This window comes from Pongo abelii, chromosome 10, assembly GCF_028885655.2.
Source record: "Pongo abelii isolate AG06213 chromosome 10, NHGRI_mPonAbe1-v2.0_pri, whole genome shotgun sequence".
Classification (NCBI taxonomy): domain Eukaryota; kingdom Metazoa; phylum Chordata; class Mammalia; order Primates; family Hominidae; genus Pongo; species Pongo abelii.
The window spans coordinates 2,453,857-2,471,635 of NC_071995.2; the positions used below are offsets into that span (position 1 = coordinate 2,453,857).

Genomic DNA, 17,779 nt, shown 5'->3' on the forward strand with positions numbered 1-17,779 from the left:
TGTGTGTGCATGCATGTGTGTGTTCCAGGAGCTGACTCTAGCTGTGAGGATGGCTCCCCTGTGTGTGTGTGTGTGTGTGTATGCGTGTGCATGTGTTTGTGTGTGTTCCAGGAGCTGACTCTAGCTGTGAGGATGGCTCCCCTGTGTGTGTGTGTGTGTGCACGCGTGTGTGTGTGTGTTCCAGGAGCTGACTCTAGTTGTGAGGATGGCTCCCCTGTGTGTGTATATGTGTGTGTGTGCATGTGCATGTGTGTGTTTCAGGAGCTGACCCTGGCTGTGAGGATGGCTTTCCTGTCCCTCCCTTCTCCTGGCTGCCTCCCATTGTGACATGGATTTTTCTCTCATCTTTCTCTCCCTACTCCCCTTGCAGCATGAGAGGCCCAGCCCCTGTAGGACTACCAGGCTCCGTCACTCTCCAGAGAGGCCAGTTCTGCCTATTAGGAAGGGCCTAGATCAGCACAAATCTCACCATCATGATGTCCCCAACTGCTCCGCCCGTGTATGTGTTGGGTATTTCCAACTGTCCCCAGCAAAGCCTACCTTCTCCCCACCTCCTGAGCCTTGTGGGGTGTCAGGAGCCTCACCACTCGACCGGGGAAGAAGGACAGAGCAGCAGCCTCAGCAGCCCACAGCAGCCCTGCAGTGGAGAGCTGCAATGAAGGCAGGCCTTATATAGACAGGAAAAGAAGGGTGACTGGAAGTGCTCAGTCACAGGCAGAGTCAGAGCCCTGGGACCTTTAGGGACAAGACAGGTGAAAGAGCTGTTAGAATCAGGGGATGAGGGGCTGGAGGTGGGGGGTACACTGGAATGTTACCGTTCTATTTTTCGTTGAATGAAAACCACTAATAACAACTACAGAAGCCCTGCTCCTTCTGTGGGCTAAAATGGCGCTGCTGGCTGTGTGTTCAGAGCAGCTAAGAACCAGGAGGAACAGAGCCCTTGCCTCCCCGCCCTAGTCCCTGGGCCCTGGCCTTGCTGGAGTCACCGGAGGCAACCAAGAACCCCTTGTTCAGAAAGCAGCCATGAGGTAGCCTGGCCACCCTTTCACCTTTTACACCAGGGAGCCCAGAGGTTTCCAGGGCTTGCTGAGAGGAATCCAATGAGAAGATTGCAGATCCTCAGGTATGTGCGGGGGATTAGCCCAGCGCTGCTGTCTGTCCACCCTGAGGCTCCTCCCCCATCCTCAGGATTGCTGGGCTGGAGGCAGAAAGCTGCACCGTCCTTCTGAAGCTCTGCCCCGAAGGAACTGCAGGTGTCTGCTTCCTTTCATCTGGGGAGAGAAGTCGGAGGCACAGGGACCATAAAAGGGGAAGGCGTTTGACTTAGATAGCCTCTCCCTCCTGGCTGTCCCTCTGAGCTGTCCTGTGGAGCCAGGAAGACCCTTTCTGGGCCCCAGAGCTGTCTTCTTGCTAGAGCTAGACCCTGGATCCCCACGCCCAAGGCCCCCCCAATGCCCACCTGCTCCTCCACTGCCCTTAGCTCATTACCCCTGTGGCTGTGGAGGTCCCTCAGGAAGAGCAGCTCCCCAGGCAGGAGTCCCTCCCTTCCCTCGCCACAGCCCCAGCCCCACTGCAGGACGCCCAGGACACCGCACAGGCCCCCCACAGTCCCTGCTGGCAAGGCCGTCCTTCCGCAGCACACACACCGGAGAGGCCTCCTCTATGTGCCTTGATAACCTCAGACCTGGCTTCTTAGAGAAACGGGTCAGGCAGTGACGTTTGTGGCTTTGTACTCCATTAAGTGCTCTTCAGGCCCTCCCTGGATCTTTTGAGATCATGGGGATAAGGGGCGGTGCCCAGCAGACCTGGCTGCTTAAACTGTGGTCTCCAGGAGATAGGAGACGCATAAGCCCCAGGAGCCCAGCAGTGAGACGGGCGCACCCGCGGCCAGAGGCTCACACTGTATGCTTTGCTTTAGGGCTCGAGAGAAAGCACATTGAGCTATGAGTGAGTAAGCTTGCCCTATCTCTGTCATTAATTCAATTTAATTCAGTCACCTCCGCTTCATAGTAAGTGCTCAGTAAATCATCTTTTTTTTGAACCAGAGAATACATATATTGATCAATATGTAAATAAATAGATTTTAAGAGATGCCTATACAATGGATTTGCTGAGTTTTCAAACTATTGAAATCAGGAGGAAGGGGCTATGCTGGAGGAATAAACGTGTCCGAATGTAGGTTTCTCTCGTGTTGAGTACGTAGCAGAGAACCTATTCTACGGGACAGAATTGTGGAATAAATAACGTGAGGGCACACTGAGAAAAGACTCTGAAAAGCGTGCAACTCTGTCCAAGCCTAACCATTCAAAATATAAGTAAAATTTATGATATAAGTGAATTGGCTGCTAGAAAGATACTCTCATAAAATAAGCTGGTTCTTGGGCCCACCCAATGCTTTTTTGTTTTTTTTGAGAAGGAGTCTCACTCTGTCGCCCAGGCTGGAGTGCAGTGGCGCAATCTCGGCTCACTGCAACCTCCGCCTCCCGGGTTCAAGTGATTCTCCTGCCTCAACCTCCCAAGTACCTGGGACTACAGGTGTGCGCCACCACGCCCAGCTAATTTTTGTATTTTTACTAAAGACGTGGTTTCACCATGTTGACCAGGCTGGTCTTGAACTCCTGATCTCAGGTGATCCACCCGCCTCGGCCTCCCAAAATGCTGGGATTACAGGCGTGAGCCACCACACCCAGCCTACCCAATGCTTTCTGAATGACTGCATGAACAAATGAAAGCAATTTGATAAAGTGTGAATGACTTTACCCTCTCTCCTATCCCCATAGGCCCTCTCCCCCGACGCTCTTCCCCTTCTCAGTTTGAATTGCATGTGAATTTATTCTGCCAAGTGAAGTCAGCTGAGATGGAAATGTTAATTTATTGGACCAGACGTGTGTCAACAGAGCTCTGATAAAATGCAGCGTCGTGCTGTTCCAAAGCCCGCTATCCCGAAACCTGCTACCATCCTGCTGCAAAACTGCTGTGTTTGAGGTTTCACAGCTGCTCTGGCTGAATCTGGCCGCCATCCTGCCATCTCACTCAAGTCCTGCCGTCCCACCATAACCTCATGTGAGACACACGGGTCCCCAAAGCCAACCTGACCTTTCCCACCTGCATCTTTGCTCACCATGGTCCTTCCACAGAGAAGGCCCTCCACTGCCATTTAGGCCATTGGAACTCTTCTGTCCTTTAAGGCCCAGCTCAAATGCCTCCTGTTCCTGAGCTAGAGGTGAGCTTCCCTTCCTCTTCCCCAGGCACTTCTTTGTTAGGGAACAGGAGTTTTCCTCTCCTGCTAGACTATAAGCTCCTTAAAAGCTGAGACCATCTGATGAGTTTTTAAATCACCCCCCACCCAAGGCTGCCCCCAAAACTCAAACCAGTGCCTCCCACAGTAGGGATGCAACGTTAGGTAGTACAGAGAGAGTGGGATTCAGAGTAAGACCGGCCCAAGTCCTATCCCGTCTCCATCATTTGCTGGCCGTGGGACCTGGGATAAGTGGCGTAATCTCTCTGAGTTTTAGTTGCCTTATCTGTAAGATGGGGATGACACTAGTCACCCGTGTTCCAAGTGTCACTTGATTTACTGTCTACACATGGAAGTCACTCAGGACATAGCTGCCTGTCTCTGTATTCTCCTCACTCCACTGGAGCCCATCATTTTCAATATTTCTTTTAAAAGGACTAGCACTTATGCAACACAACCTTCCCGTTCCTTTTGTGGCTCAGAATTTGGGAATGGGAATTTTACTGAGATGATCAAAGGTGAAGTCGTACGTAAGCCATGGGGCAGACACCAGCTTCCCGTGGATGGCCGGATTTTGATTGCCTGTGCTTAGTAGGAACAGAAGGGGAGGGAAGGACCTGGGAGGCTTGGATAGGAACTAAGTTCAGCTGGTGTCCTTATGCCTGGGTCAGGCTTCCCACCTACCAGTCTCAGAGGAAGGGCAGCGTCCTTTGAAATGTCAACAGCTATTCTGAGATTTTAAGAAAATGAAAGGGTTCTGTGTTCTGGGTGTCAGCTGACTGCAGCCTCTGCCGCTGATTGTCACAGGGCATACCAGCTCATTAAAGGCTCTGAGAAGTCCTATAGCAAAGAAACCTTTGGACTTTGCTTAACCCATTGTTTCCCAAGTTTTTTATACCCCTTACTGAATGTGGGCAGCCCTGAGCTGGAGATGTCACTTCTAGCCAGAGGGCGGTCAGGTGTCTGCCGGGGGGACCCTGGCTTCAGTTGGACAGGGGTGCTGGGATCACATGCTTTCTTTCTCCCAAGAACTGGCCCAAGGGCGGGCCAGTTCTTTTCCCAGGGGACCCAAAACAGGGCTTGCCTCCTCCTGGAGTCAGGTATGAGTCATGCCCAGCAGGCTGTCTTCTCCAAGGCACCGGACACAGTCTGTGTGTGCCATGGGCTCCTGTTCCACAGGCACGCACACCCTCTTCTGCTGGGCAGATACCTCTGGGGCATGTGAGTGTGGGACCTGAACCCAGGTTCTATCAGGGTGGTGAGGGGTCTCACACAGAGGATCCACTTTTCTGTCTTGCTCTTGTTATGTTTTCTCTTCCTATTTGCCTTTTTATTCTCCTTTGTATTTTTAAATGTTCCTCTCTAGTAATTTTTGCTAGTCTTTTTTATCTCTCACCTTGTTTCTTCCACTGTGAGTAGGCTCAACCATTCGCCTGTTGTCCTGTGAGCCACATCCACGCCTTTCTACCTACGTTTCCAAACTTGAGCCTGGCCGGTACACTGACTTCCAAGCCTCTCGTGAAGGCCGTGCAGTGCCCCTGTAGTGTTCCATGGCAGCAAGCTGGTGACCTGAGCTGTGATCATGAAAAGGAAATATTCAGCTTTTCTTCCAAGTGGAAATACTTTATGTATTTTCTCCAAGGCCACAGAAAATGAAAATGAAAAACAGTACCGGCAGCAGGAATAACAACACCATCCCAAGAAGAAGAAATAAAAACAGTGACACACTCTGTGGCTGCCCCTCTCCTCTGATTTGATCAAGCAGAGGCGCTGGGGAGGCAAGGACTGGACAGTGGTGGCCGTCAGTGGCAGTTACAGCCCTATGTGTGCGGGACCTTCCTGCTTGATGTGGACAGAGCTGAGCTTGGCGGCTCTCATTGAGCAGCTAATGCAGGAGTCCCTGCCATGGTGGCCTCTTCCCCCACCCCCTCTCTGTCTTTGCTTCTCTCTTTGTCTACCTTTCTCTCCTCCAAGTGTGGTCAACCTGCTCCTTCCCTGGCCAGCTCTTATTCGGCACCCCTTCCCTGCATTTTCCGGCCACCCTTCTCTGATGCGCTGGGTGACTCTCAGTGCTGACTGCAGGCTTCTCTTCCTGCTCTTTCCTCTCCCCTTCCCTTTCTGTCCTCTCAGAGGAGCCCAGGTTTCAGGCTTTGCTGAGGTGAAGGTGTGGGGGTGGGACCTCTTCACGTGTATCCTCAAGCCGGCCCCTTCTTGTCCTGCGGGTCCGAGTTCCAGTGCCTCCTTCTCAGAGAGGCCTCTCTCAGCCCTGGTTGTTTTCCTTTGACAGCTCATCGCTATTTTAGAAAGGTCTTATTTGTTCACTCATTTACCATCCTTCCCACCTGTGTGTGCGCTCCATGACAGCACCCTTCCTTTATGACTTGCTTTCTCTTTCTTCTCTTGTTTCCCACACTATTTCGTGGGCCTGGAAAGTATCAGGCACATTGGAGATGCTCCATCGGAAAGGAAAAAGGAATGAAAGAATGGAAGGAGTGGGGGAAGAAAAGGAAGGAGGGAAGGAAGGAGGGAAGAAGAGAGAGGGAAAGGGAGGAAGAAAAAAGAGAAGGAAGGAAGGAGCGGGGGACGATTGTAATATTTATAAGTTTTAACCCCATGGGGTAGCTGCTACCATCTCCATTTTATAGAGGGGAAACTAAGGCACAGTGCTTAAGGAATTTGTCCCAGGTCAAACCACTAGTAAGTAGCAGCACCTGGCTCCAAAACCAGTCTGTCTCCAGAGACTGGGCTCAACCACCATGCTCTGAGCCTGCAGTAAGATGTTCAAGGCAGGAGCCCTGTGGGTGGCAATTGGGACTCCACCCATCATGCCAGGGAACGTCTCCATCAGGAGCGGGAGAAGAGGAGTTAATTTTTACTTGGCACTGACTGTGGAAGTCATTATCTCAGGCACAATTTCACTTCATTTTCATCACAACCCTCTGAAAAGGACCCTTTACAAACGAGGACTCTAAGAATCAGAGAGGCTAAGGGACTGGCCAGAGTTCACACAACCAGCAGCAAGCAGAGGCTGGATTCGAACCCAGCTCTTCTAGCTCCACATCCGGAGTGTTCACATTCCTCATGCTACTTGGCTTTTCATCATAGACTCCTTTGGAGGTTAGTGACCGCCTCTCCGTTTTGAAAAGTCTTGTTCTGTACACACATCTCTTAAACATGCTTGCAATGGATCAAGTGTGCTGTTGTGGTCACTTCTATAAAATGTGGAGCATCCAGCCCTCTGGCAAGGATGTCACTTTGGTCCAATGGTGAAATCAGACCTAGCTCATGTCATGCTGATGTAGAAGGCCTTTTCCTAAAAGTGGCCCTTTCCATGAGTGGGGAGACTCCTTGTAGCTAGCCCATACTCTGCGATGCGGGTTGTATCTGTGGCTCCCGCCCGGTGATGTCCTGTAATGATCAGCTTCCAGCAGTTGTGACCCACTTGCAGTCATTCATCTTCACCTCATGGGCCTGCACGGTAGTGCTACAGACACCCACAACAGGTTCAGTGGATCTCAACTCTGGCTGACGGTGCTTGTGGGTGCTTTTAAAAATGCTAATACCTGGGGCCCTTCCCTGGCCCCTGTTTACCTTGTCTCTGGGGATAGGGCCCAGGCAGTTTGTTTAAAATTCCCAGGAGGTACGAGCCGAGGACCTCTGCCTGGCCTGTCAGATCGAGGGGCCCTGTGTGTGTGCTGCAGTCTGTCTGGTGGCATATGACTGGCTGCAAGGTGGTCCAGGCGGATGACAAGGGAGAGGTAATGATGCTGTTAATCAGAAACACTAATCTGTGCTAATGTATCATCCCTCCCAGGTAGCAGAACTTTCTCATTCAGTTAAAAATCTCATCTCCTTGAAAAGGCCCTTGAGAAGTGAGTGATGTGAATGCTGACAGTTTTGGAAACCAGAGAAAGATTTTGGGCAGGAGACTTTTCACTGTGTTCCAATTCCCCTCTGCAGGTGGCTACCCCTCCCGCCTGTAGCAATAAAGATTGACACAGGAATGGCAAAGGGGGCGTCCCAGAGCAGACATTCTTCTAGCTGCATATTCAGCAAATACCTGTGCGGGACCTCCCAGGTGCAGGTGCTGGGCTTAGCAGGGGCTTCAGTGGAGACCAAAACCAGGCACAGTTCCTGCTGTTACTGGGCTTACATCAAGCAGAGAAAGTTGACCTTACTTAAGTAATTCTTTCCCACAGGATGAGGGAGCCGCTCCCTCTCTGCTTCTGGGTCCCTGTCTAACCTTCTGCCTCAGCTCACTCAGCTGCATAGACAGAACCCTAGCATTACGGCTGGCATCTCCCAGGCTGGCTTCTCCTGGGCTGGGGGTGGCCTTTGACTTTGGAGCCTCTGCTGCCCCACAGTGCTCCCCACCTCCCACCTCTTTTGCCTTTGGATGGGGTCTCCCACATTTCAGATGGCTATAAACACAACAGGTGCAAGTTCAGATGCTCCAAGGAGAGCGACCGCTGCCATTGGGTTGTGCAGTAAGGTGTGAATGACTAACATCGGATCTGTCCTGAGAGCAGGTTTTTGTAGAGGGAGAGAACCTGGCAGAGGTGGGGGCCTGACGAGGGCAGGGGAAGAGCCTGTAAAACAAGCCCTGCCCACAGCCGACTGTTGCTCAGTTAGGCCAGAGCCCTGTGGAGGAGATGAGTGTTTGAGTGAGGAGAGAGAGGAGGAGGAGGGCAGGAAGAGGAGGAAAAGGCTCTTGCGTTATATTCCAGTTATGTACCCCAAGGACAGCATCATCCCGGGAAGGGCCCAGGATCCCTCCTCCAGCAAGTAAAATGAGTTTCAAAGAGCACTCAGGCAGTCGTGATCAGTGGAACTCACCTTTGCCTGCAGGGAGCTGACATCCCTGGACAGCTGGCCAGTGGAGCCTCTAGGGAGGTGGGGGCCTACAACCTGACACGAGCCAGTGTTAGCCTCAGATGCAGCCCATGCTGACCCCCCAGTGGGAGCATGCTGACTGACCCCCAGCTCCACTGCCTGTAGAGGGGATTGGGGGCTGAGGGGTTCTTTACCTCCTGGGGTCACAGAGCCCCTTATGGTCTGTTGGAAGCTATGGACCCCTGTGGAAACATACAAGCAAACATGTACATGCAGCACTATATGTGATTTTACATCATAAAATAAACGCTAGGAGGGAGCAAAAGGATAAGGTGTTCATTTCACAGATTAGAAAACTGAGGCCCTCCGGGACATAATGCCTTCCCCCAACCCTAGGCCTCTCTGCCTATATTAGGCTATTGTTGCGTTGCTATAGAGAAATACCTGAGGCTGGGTAATTTATAAGAAAAGAGGTTTAGTTGGCTCACAGTTCTGCAGGTTGTAAAGGAAGCTCAGCACCAGCATCAGCTTCGGGTGAAGACTCAGGAAGCTTCCAATCGTGGCAGAAGGTGAAGGGGGAGCAGGAAATGTCACATGGCAAGATTGGGAGCAAGAGAGAGGGAGGGAGGAGGTGTCACTTTTAAACAACCAGATCTCATGAGAACTCACTCTCCCAAGGACAGCACCAAGACATGAGGGATCCACCCCCATGGCCCGAACACCCCCACCAGGCCCACCTCCAGTCCTCCAACGTTGGGGATTACCTTTCAACATGAGATTTGAGGGACAGATATCCGAACTATAGCACCACCATGCCAGTTCCCTTTCTTCTGTCATCCCAGATCTACCGTGAATCATGTGTCACATCAAATTAGACTCGTTAGGGCATAAGCAGGGGCCCTGCAGTCCAGAATGTTCCAAATAAATTGAGACTTGTCCATCTGTGTGTCCTGATTTGGGGGTTCAAAGAATAGTCCCTCTAGACAGGGGCACAAACCCTTCCTTCACACACAGTAGGCCCTCGAGGAACAGTGGTTGCAGCAATAAAGAAGAGAAGAGAATTCTCAAGGATGTATGTGCCTCTCCTCCTAAGAGATTTTGACTCTGCGATCCAACCTCAACCACACGGGAGAGAGGGCAGCCAGTGCTGAGGCTGGGTGGGGGCCTTATACCTGTGTCATCATGGGTGCCGGGGGCCCAGCCTGCCCTGTGCTAGGGTCACTTCCACACCATCTCTGTATCCCCGCCACCAGTCTCCAATTGGGCCCACATTGCACTTTCAGCCTTGCTCTGGGCCTTGCCAAGCTTTTCATAATGGGGTCACTTTGGCCATGGCCCCACCCCTCTGGATGTCAGGACAAAGCAGCCAGACAGGGTAATCAGACTCAGGCAGAATGGTGTGTGTGTGCGTGTATGGAGTGGAGAGGGAGCATTCAACAGGGAGAGAATACCAGGTAATAAAGAGCTACAGAGCCAACAGGGACATGGAGCCACTCCCACTAACTAAACCTCCCTCCTCTTTCCCTCCACCCTCGTAAGTTGCGTTCCAGCCAGCTGCCACTGTTAATTCATATGAGAGATTGGACCAGGGAGATGCCACCAGGCTTTCACCCCCGCTGTGATGCTGAGGCCGTGGGAGGGATGGTGTGGTTGACTGGGCCCACCTTCAGAGCTGCCGTCCTGATAAAGGAAAGGCTTCTTGTCTCGGAGCTGTGTCCTCCCACTGGCTTTTCTCCCTGCATGCTGTAACTGGTCATCTCAGTCCTGAAGCAGGTATGTGTGTTGTTCCAAGGTGGAAGGACAGTGATACTGTTATTAAATTTACCCAGTCCCTTTCATTGCATCCTCCAAGTGAAGAACAAAAGGGATTTTGCATTTGCCCACAGCGTCTCTCTAAGCAAGGTCTCTGGAACATCTGTAGGAACTCAGAGATGTTTGGAATGGGCAAATAAAACATGGCGAGCATCCAGCAGCAGCCTGGGGTGCTGGGCAGAGCCGGGACCTGGGTAGGGATCACAGCAGGATTCCAGCCCTGGCTCTGCGCCTTGCATCGCTCAGTCCCTCTCACCTGGCTTCCATATCCGGAGGACTACGCCTATTTCTCACGATCACTGTGAGGATGGAATGGGGTTTTGTATTTGAAGTCTGTGTGCAGTTCTGGAGCCCTGAATGTCCTTGGGGGTGCTCTGAAACCTTAGTGCCTTTATATCTTCTAATGGTAGGAAATGCACCCTTATTTTAGTCAGATCCTGTGAATTAAATTTTAAAATGGCCATAATAGCTGAGAAGGTAAACTATTAGTGACTAACAAAGTTTAAGTCTCCATCAGTGTCAAGAAGACAGTTTCATTTGCTGTTACATAAAATTTTCAGATTGTTTTTCTCATACTTCCAACCCAAACGTGCAGAATATTTAAAGCTTAGCAAAAAAAAAAAAAAAAAAATTATAGGGAACTTAGAAATATATAAAACATGTGATGATTGTGATTTTCTTGTGTTAACTGGGTTTGCAACTATTTTGCTAGGATAATCTGCCCAATTAACCTCTCATATAACTTCTGAAAACTTGTTTCATAGAACACATAAGGGCAAAGGAAAAGCAAGACCCAGTCAATGTCTGAAGCAAACTAGAGTCAATGAGGCAATGCCTGGTTAGAACTTTGCACGCTTGAAGTTTCATACTGTTAATTAAATCCGCCTCAATTCTTTTTTGAGGGACAAATGGGATTCACCATGGGAAAGAGAGTTATCTGAGAGGAACTTCCCAGATTTGAGAAGGAAGAGGTCAACTTAGCCCAACTAGAGTAGTCCAACAGTTTAATTCTATCTCACTACAACATAAGTGTTCTGTCAGGTGAGCCTGCTAACTTCCTTTCCTCTCTTCTCTTGGGTCTGTAAGAGTATCGCAATTCTGGCCTGGAGCGGTGGCTCACACCTGTATCCCAGCATTTTGGGAGTCCGAGGTGGGCAGATCATGAGGTTAGGAGATCCAGACCATCCTGTCCAACATGGTGAAACCCCATTTCTACCAAAATACAAAAAATTAGCTGGGCGTGGTGGTGCGCACCTGTAGTCCAAGCTACTTGGGAGTCTGAGGCAGGGGAATCGCTTGAACCCGGGAGGCAGAGGTTGCAGTGAACCAAGATCATGCCACTGCACTCCAGCATGGTGACAGAGCAAGACTCTGTCTCAAAAAAAAAAAAAAAAAAAAAAAATGAGCATCGCAATTCTCTGTCTCTTGTCATGGCCATGCTAGGACATGGGCAACCTGGTAGTGAACGAAATACGTTTCTCTGTTCCTCCACTCAGGGAAATCTACTAATACTTGGTAAGACTTTAATTTTTCAATTTTGCAATCTAGAAACAGAAAATACCCATAAATCTCCCAAAATAGAAACAAAATGCAGCCCATTCAATTTCCAAAAAGTAAACAAAGTGATTCTTCCTCCATGAGATGCCTGAATACATTCGTAGATGGCTAATTAAACTACCATAGAAACAATTATTCAATATAGGAGGAGAAAGAGAGGAGGAGGAGGAAGGCGGGGGGAGCGTTAGCAGACATACATGGCTTTTGACTAGGAAGGTGATGAGCTGTTACGGGCCAGTGGAATGGAGGGAAAATAACCCATGGAGGGCAGAATCATTTCTGCAGACAAGTCTGTGAACCAAGCTGAGCCTTCGTCCTTTTTTACCAATAGAATTTCCCTTCTTTCCCCTTGGTGCCTCCCCAACCATCTGTAGGAAGATGATCTCAACAAGCCTTCCTTCAAGTCAGTTTCAGAGCATTTCTGCCCTACAAGGACTTGGGTGTATCTTGGATGCCTTGGGAGGCTCATTCAAGTACCATAGGATGGCCATTTTTTCCAGGTCATCTGAGATAACCCCAGCGTAATCACCTGTGTCCCCCACAAAATTATTAATAGTTGCCCTCTTTAGCTCTCTAAAGTGCCCTTGTTTGAGTGCTAACTCGTATGGCCAGTCCACGTACCCTTCATGGAGGGTAAAGGGCACCACCTTATGTGTCAGCACTGACTGGCAGCAGCTGCTGGAGTGCTGTGTTGAGGAGGGTTCTGCAGTCGTGTTGTGGCTCAGTAAGCGAAGCCCTGGCAATGGGTTAACTACAGCGGCCAGTGGGGCCAGTGAGAGAGAGGCAGCACTCCCTGCCGGCACGGAACAAACGCTGGCCAGGTCAGGGTGTGGGTTTCAGGCCAGCTCTGCTCCTAGCTTCCTGTCATCTGAGTGGGATCGTTTCCCCTCTCTGACGTTGGACCAAGATACCTGAAGTTCTCTTTCAATTCCATAATTCTAATCTCATCCTCCATCGAGGATTAGCTTGGAAGGGAGCTCCGATGTCATCTAGCACGATTTCCCACTCCCTCCATCTAGTGGGGGATTGTGCAAGAGAACATCCGAGCTCCCTTCCAACCCTAGAATCGTGTGATCCTGTGATAACTTTGTGAGAGGGCCCTCTCTGCTCCAGAGTGAAGCTGCGCTTTGGGATGGATGTCAGCTAGTGTTCTCATAGTGCGTTTTACAGTTGACAGAGCATGTGCATGTATCTCACCACAGTCACATGACTCTGGCTTTATTTTCATCATCTTCCTTTTATAGGTGAAGAAATTAAAGCTAAGTAAAGGCCAGGTAAAGGGGACTCCAGGCTCAGACTGCCTGGGTTCAAGCACTTGCCGTAGCTCTCACAGTATGTGTGGTTTGGGCAAGTTAATCTCTCAGTGTCTCAGTGTCTTCATCAGTAGGATGGGGTAATATACTTACATCATAATGATGTTTTGAGGATTAAATGAAATGATTCATGCAAGCTGCTTGGGACACCGGTTGGAATATAGAACACATATAATAAAATGAGTTGATAGAGTGAGTGGTAGAGGTGGTGGAGGTAGCAATTAACTATAGTGATAGTAGTATAGTAGTTACACCCAGCAAGTAAATGGCATAACTGGGACTCTTCTCAGAAACTGACCCCAAAGTCTGTATGTGACCCCAGTGACCCCAGAATTTACTGCACTGTGTCTACCTTAGGATTTATATCCACAGGTCAGAAGCAGCAGGCAAGGTAATGAGAAAAATAAAGATGATGTTTAAAGAGATATTTTCCCCATCTAGCACTGAGAGAGTATTGGCTGGGGAGCTGAAATTCTCCCCTCCTCAACCTCAGATCATCTGGTAAGGTCAGTGGCAGGTACAGGGTGCTTGTTATGCCATTGCTGTACTATGGGCTCGTGGCAGGTGGCTGAATGGACAAGCTCGTGCTCCCCCCGCCCCGCCCCCCCTGCTCCCCCTCCCCTCCCCTTGGGAGAGGCTGCCTGCCATGTCAGTGTTTCTTCAGTAACCCACACTCATTATGTGGTTCCATATGGGTCAGGAAATTTCCCCCAATCTCTGTATTACAAGGTCTGGTGCCTCATTAATGGCGTCTTCAGCGCCACAAGCTGAGGCTCACAGCTCTGTGTTTTTCCATTTTCAGTGGGTCTGCACACATTTTCAGCAATTTGCAGGAAAGACCTCAATTAGCCAAATTCCTACGTGACTCAGTGAAGGCACTCAGAATGCACTCAGCTGTCCATCCTCAGGTGGAGAGGGGGGATCTGAGAGGTCCAGAGAAGAGGCAGAAAGAAAAAGCAAGCGGGAAGAGGCAGAGGGGAGAGGAAAAGTCAAGGGGGAGGGAGGGAAAATGGGGAGAAGGTGAGAGAAACCACAGGAGATGTGGAGGAGCGTGTGTGAGGACATGGTTATTTTCACCCAGTGTGAGATAGATTCACTTCTTTCTTGGATGTTTGGTGTCTTGGCTAAAAATATGTCAACTGAATGTTGTCTCAGGGACAGGGAGATGGAGAGCGTTGGGACACTTTGCAGAAAGCCCAGGCCTGGAACGGGGCTTGCTTTCACATGTGGGTGGGGATGAGTGCTTGGGCTATGCTGAGAGTGGGGCCCAGAGCATCGACAGTGCAGAAACTCACTTCTCCAAGAGCTTCAGCAGCTCCAGGACCCCTCTGCCTGCCTCCCTCTCCCAATTCCGTTGTGAAGTGGAAAAGTCTGTTCCAGGTACTGTGTCCTGTGGGAGAGTGAGGAGGAAGTTGGGGAAACCTCTCTCCCAGAGACCGAGCTGGCAGAGGCCATGGACATGAGTGCTGATAAGGGCCAGGAAGCAGGGAGGGTCCTAACACCATGACAAGGCCAGGTCCTTGTCTGCAGTGTCACAGGGCTGTGGTCCTCTATTGGCCAACAGTAGCTCCTCTGCACCTGGAGGAGGACGTGGGGCCCACTGGACTCACCTGGGCGATTGTCTGCACTGTGGGAGGGAAGGAGAGTCCAGAGGTCTGGTCAGGGACTGACGCGTGGCATGAGGCAGCCCTGGGGCTAATGCAGGCCCTGGCTGTCATGCTCCCCAGACAGGGATAGGCCCCTAATAGTTGCTAGGTGGCATAGAAACCTAACACACCAAAAGCAGAAAATTGGGTAAATAAATTATAGTACAGCTATTCCTGCTACTAGAATGCTATAAGGTTATTGGAAATGATATTGTAGACAAAATTCGACAATGTATTAAATGTTTAAAAGCTGTTGTTAAGCAAAAATAGAGAAAATGATAGGAATAGTATAATCGCAATTTTGGAAAAATACACACAAAGGAAATAGATTAATTGTATAAGCGAAAATGTCAGCAATAGTAGCTTCAAGGAAGTGGAATACTGCTCCTTTTCCTTTTCCTGTTTTTTGGGTGGGTGTCTCAGAGTTTTCTTTTTTTGAGACAGAGTCTTGCGCTGTCCCCCAGGCTGGAGTGCAGTGGCGTGATCTCGGCTCACGGCAAACTCCGCCTCCCGGGTTCACGCCATTCTCCTGCCTCAGCCTCCCGAGTAGCTGGGACTACAGGCGCCCGCCACCACGGCCGGCTAATTTTTGTATTTTTAGTAGAGACGGGGTTTCACCATGTTAGCCAGGATGGTCTCAATCTCCTGACCTCATGATCCACCTGCCTTGACCTCCCAAAGTGCTGGGATTACAGGCGTGAGCCACCACACCCGGCCCCCAGAGTTTTCTTAAATTTATAACAAAGAATTTGTTATTTGGCTATTAGAAAGTAAAATTATCGAGATTATAAGAAATAATTGGGACAACAGCAAGTCACATGTTGCTGACTTCTTATTGGCCATTTGAGAAACCATGAGAGCAGGGAACCCTGGACCTTAACCTTTACAATTTAACCTTTTGCAGCCAATCTTTAGAGGTGTGGCTTTAAATGCACTTACCTCATTTCCAGCCTGGGCTTAATGCTCTCCTCATGTGCAATGCTAAGCTTTTTATCTATTTTCCCCTCAAAGCTTTGTAGTTCACCTTAAAGACTTTACCGAAGGTGGAAAAGCACGGAAAGCCTGGATTATCCAATCCCAATGCCTGGGACAAATGAAAGGTCACAGGAATGAGAAGAAGAAGTTTCCAGAGGGTTTTTAGAAAGCCCCAAGAGACTTGGGAAGTCAAGTAATAATTTGGCAGGAGGTGTCTTCCTTGCTTTGGTTTGGGTGTGCCTCTCTGGATTTTGTGGTATTCTTGTAGGGGGAACAGATGACTATGTTCCTCATATTCTCGAAGGCATTTGTGGTGGAACTGAGAAACTAGCCCAGTCCTCATTGAAAAGAATGAGAGAGTAGGATATAGCTCAGAGCTGGGGGCAGGGAACATTGATGAGAACTAACCCAGCACAGTTATTTTCATATACCCACTGAATTTCCAAATCTTATCAATCAATGAGCAATACATATGCCCACCCTGTGCAAAATACTGGGTTAAAAACTGGGGGGGTCTAAATATGATACATGCCATGAAGGACTGGCAATCTAATTGAGAAGGTAATAAACCCATCTGAAGTTAATGTTATGAGAAATAATTGACAACAATGTATGAGAGACGCTGCAAGGTGACTAGTACGTGATTACGGCCAAGGGAGTGGCATAGACGGTGAGTGCTGGGTCTGTAAGAATGGGTAAAATCTAAGGACACAGGCAGTAGATATTTCAGGTCTGGGGGAAATAATATAGGTAAATTCTTAGAGATAGGAAAGCCCAAGTTGTATTTGAAAGGCAATAGAAGGGTTTAGGATGCCCATGAAAATTGTGGTCAGAAAGGTGATATATCAGTTAGCTTGTGCTGCGTAACAAACTACCCTGATACTTAGTGGCTTTAAACAACAACCATTTATTAACTCACATTTCTGCAGGTTGGTAATCTGGATTGGCTCAGTTGAGCAGTTCTTCTGGACCTAGCAGGGCTCCACGGATCTTGGTTTGGTGTTCAAGTGTCTGCTGTCAGCTGGTAGATTGCTAGAGCTTGGTGGTTCATAGTGGCCTTGGCCGGGATGGCTGGGATGGCTGGAATGTCCTCTTTCCACATGGCCTCTCAATCTTTAGCAGGCTTTCTTGGCTTGTTTGTGTGATGGAAGAAAAGTTCCGAGTGTGAGAGGAGAAGCTGCAAGGCTTCACATGACCTACGCTTAGCTGTTGCACAGTATTACTTCCACCATATTCTCTTGGTCAAAGCAAGTGACAAAGTCAGCTCAGATTGAAGAGATGAGGAAATAGACTCTGATTCTGGAAAAGAAGAACTGCAAAATATCGTGGCCATTTTTGCCATCTTCCACAGATGGGTTGGTTGGATTGGGTGCCAGACCAAAGAACCCCTTAGTAGGAAGGACATAGAAAGGGTTGTAATGAGCTAGAGAGTGGGAAGGACCTGTGCTTCCCAGTGCCAGTCTGCCGACCTGTGCCAGTCTGCAATGAAGGTTTATCAGCCTGCAGTTAGAGGAGAAAAACAGGAAGGGTGTATTGTGTACATGCCAGGGACGGGGATGGGGATGGTAGTGGGGTTGTCAGCTGTTCTTTATTCTAGTATTGCTTCTCCTTCCTTTCATGAAATGAAAAGGATAACAAATGATCGTTGTTATTTTTAATGTATTATTGGCAGAATAAAAAGTTGGCAACCCTGTGTCCATTCCTAACATTTCTTTTGCTTTTGTACTGATCAATAAAATCTTGACTAGAGCCTGGGTGTCACTGGATAGCCTATGAAGATCAAGAATTCCCAGAAGGAAGAAATGGCTCGCTACTGACCCACACAATCAAGGAGGCCTTCCCAGCAGAGGTGGGATCTCAGCTGGGCCAAGAATGGCTAGCAATTGTGAGGCATATTTTATTTTACTTTATTTTTATTTTTTTATTTTTTGAGATGGAGTTTCACGCTTGTCACCCAGGCTGCAGTGTAATGGTGTGATCTCAGCTCACTGCAACCTCCGCCTCCTGGGTTAAAGTGCTTCTCCTGCCTCAGCCTCCCAAGTAGCTGGAATTATAGACATGTTCACCATGCCCATCTAATTTTGTGTTTTTAGTAGAGACGGAATTTTACCATGATGGCCAGGCTGGTCTCGAACTCCTTACCTCAAGTGATCTGCCCATCTCGGCCTCCCAAAGTGCTGGGATTACAGGCGCCTGGCCATGAGGCATATTTTAAAAAGTAAAATACCATTGATTTTGGAATGTTTATACTGTATTAGTGGCTCCTTATCAGATCAAACACTCGGCCTGTCACTTTAGAGCTCTCAAACTGAGAAACACTTTCAAAGGAAAGGCTGTCTCTTATTACTTGCTTGCAAATGGAAAACCTGTTTTAATTATGCCTGAAAACTACTTTCATAAGATTG

At 49.2% G+C, this 17,779-nt stretch overlaps 1 protein-coding gene across 22 annotated transcripts in view; it reads left to right on the forward strand.

Moving 5' to 3' along the window:
* CACNA1C (calcium voltage-gated channel subunit alpha1 C) overlaps positions 1 to 17,779 on the forward strand; it is a 638,552-nt gene that overhangs the window by 350,631 nt on the left and 270,142 nt on the right. The gene's annotated exons all lie outside the window — the stretch shown is intronic.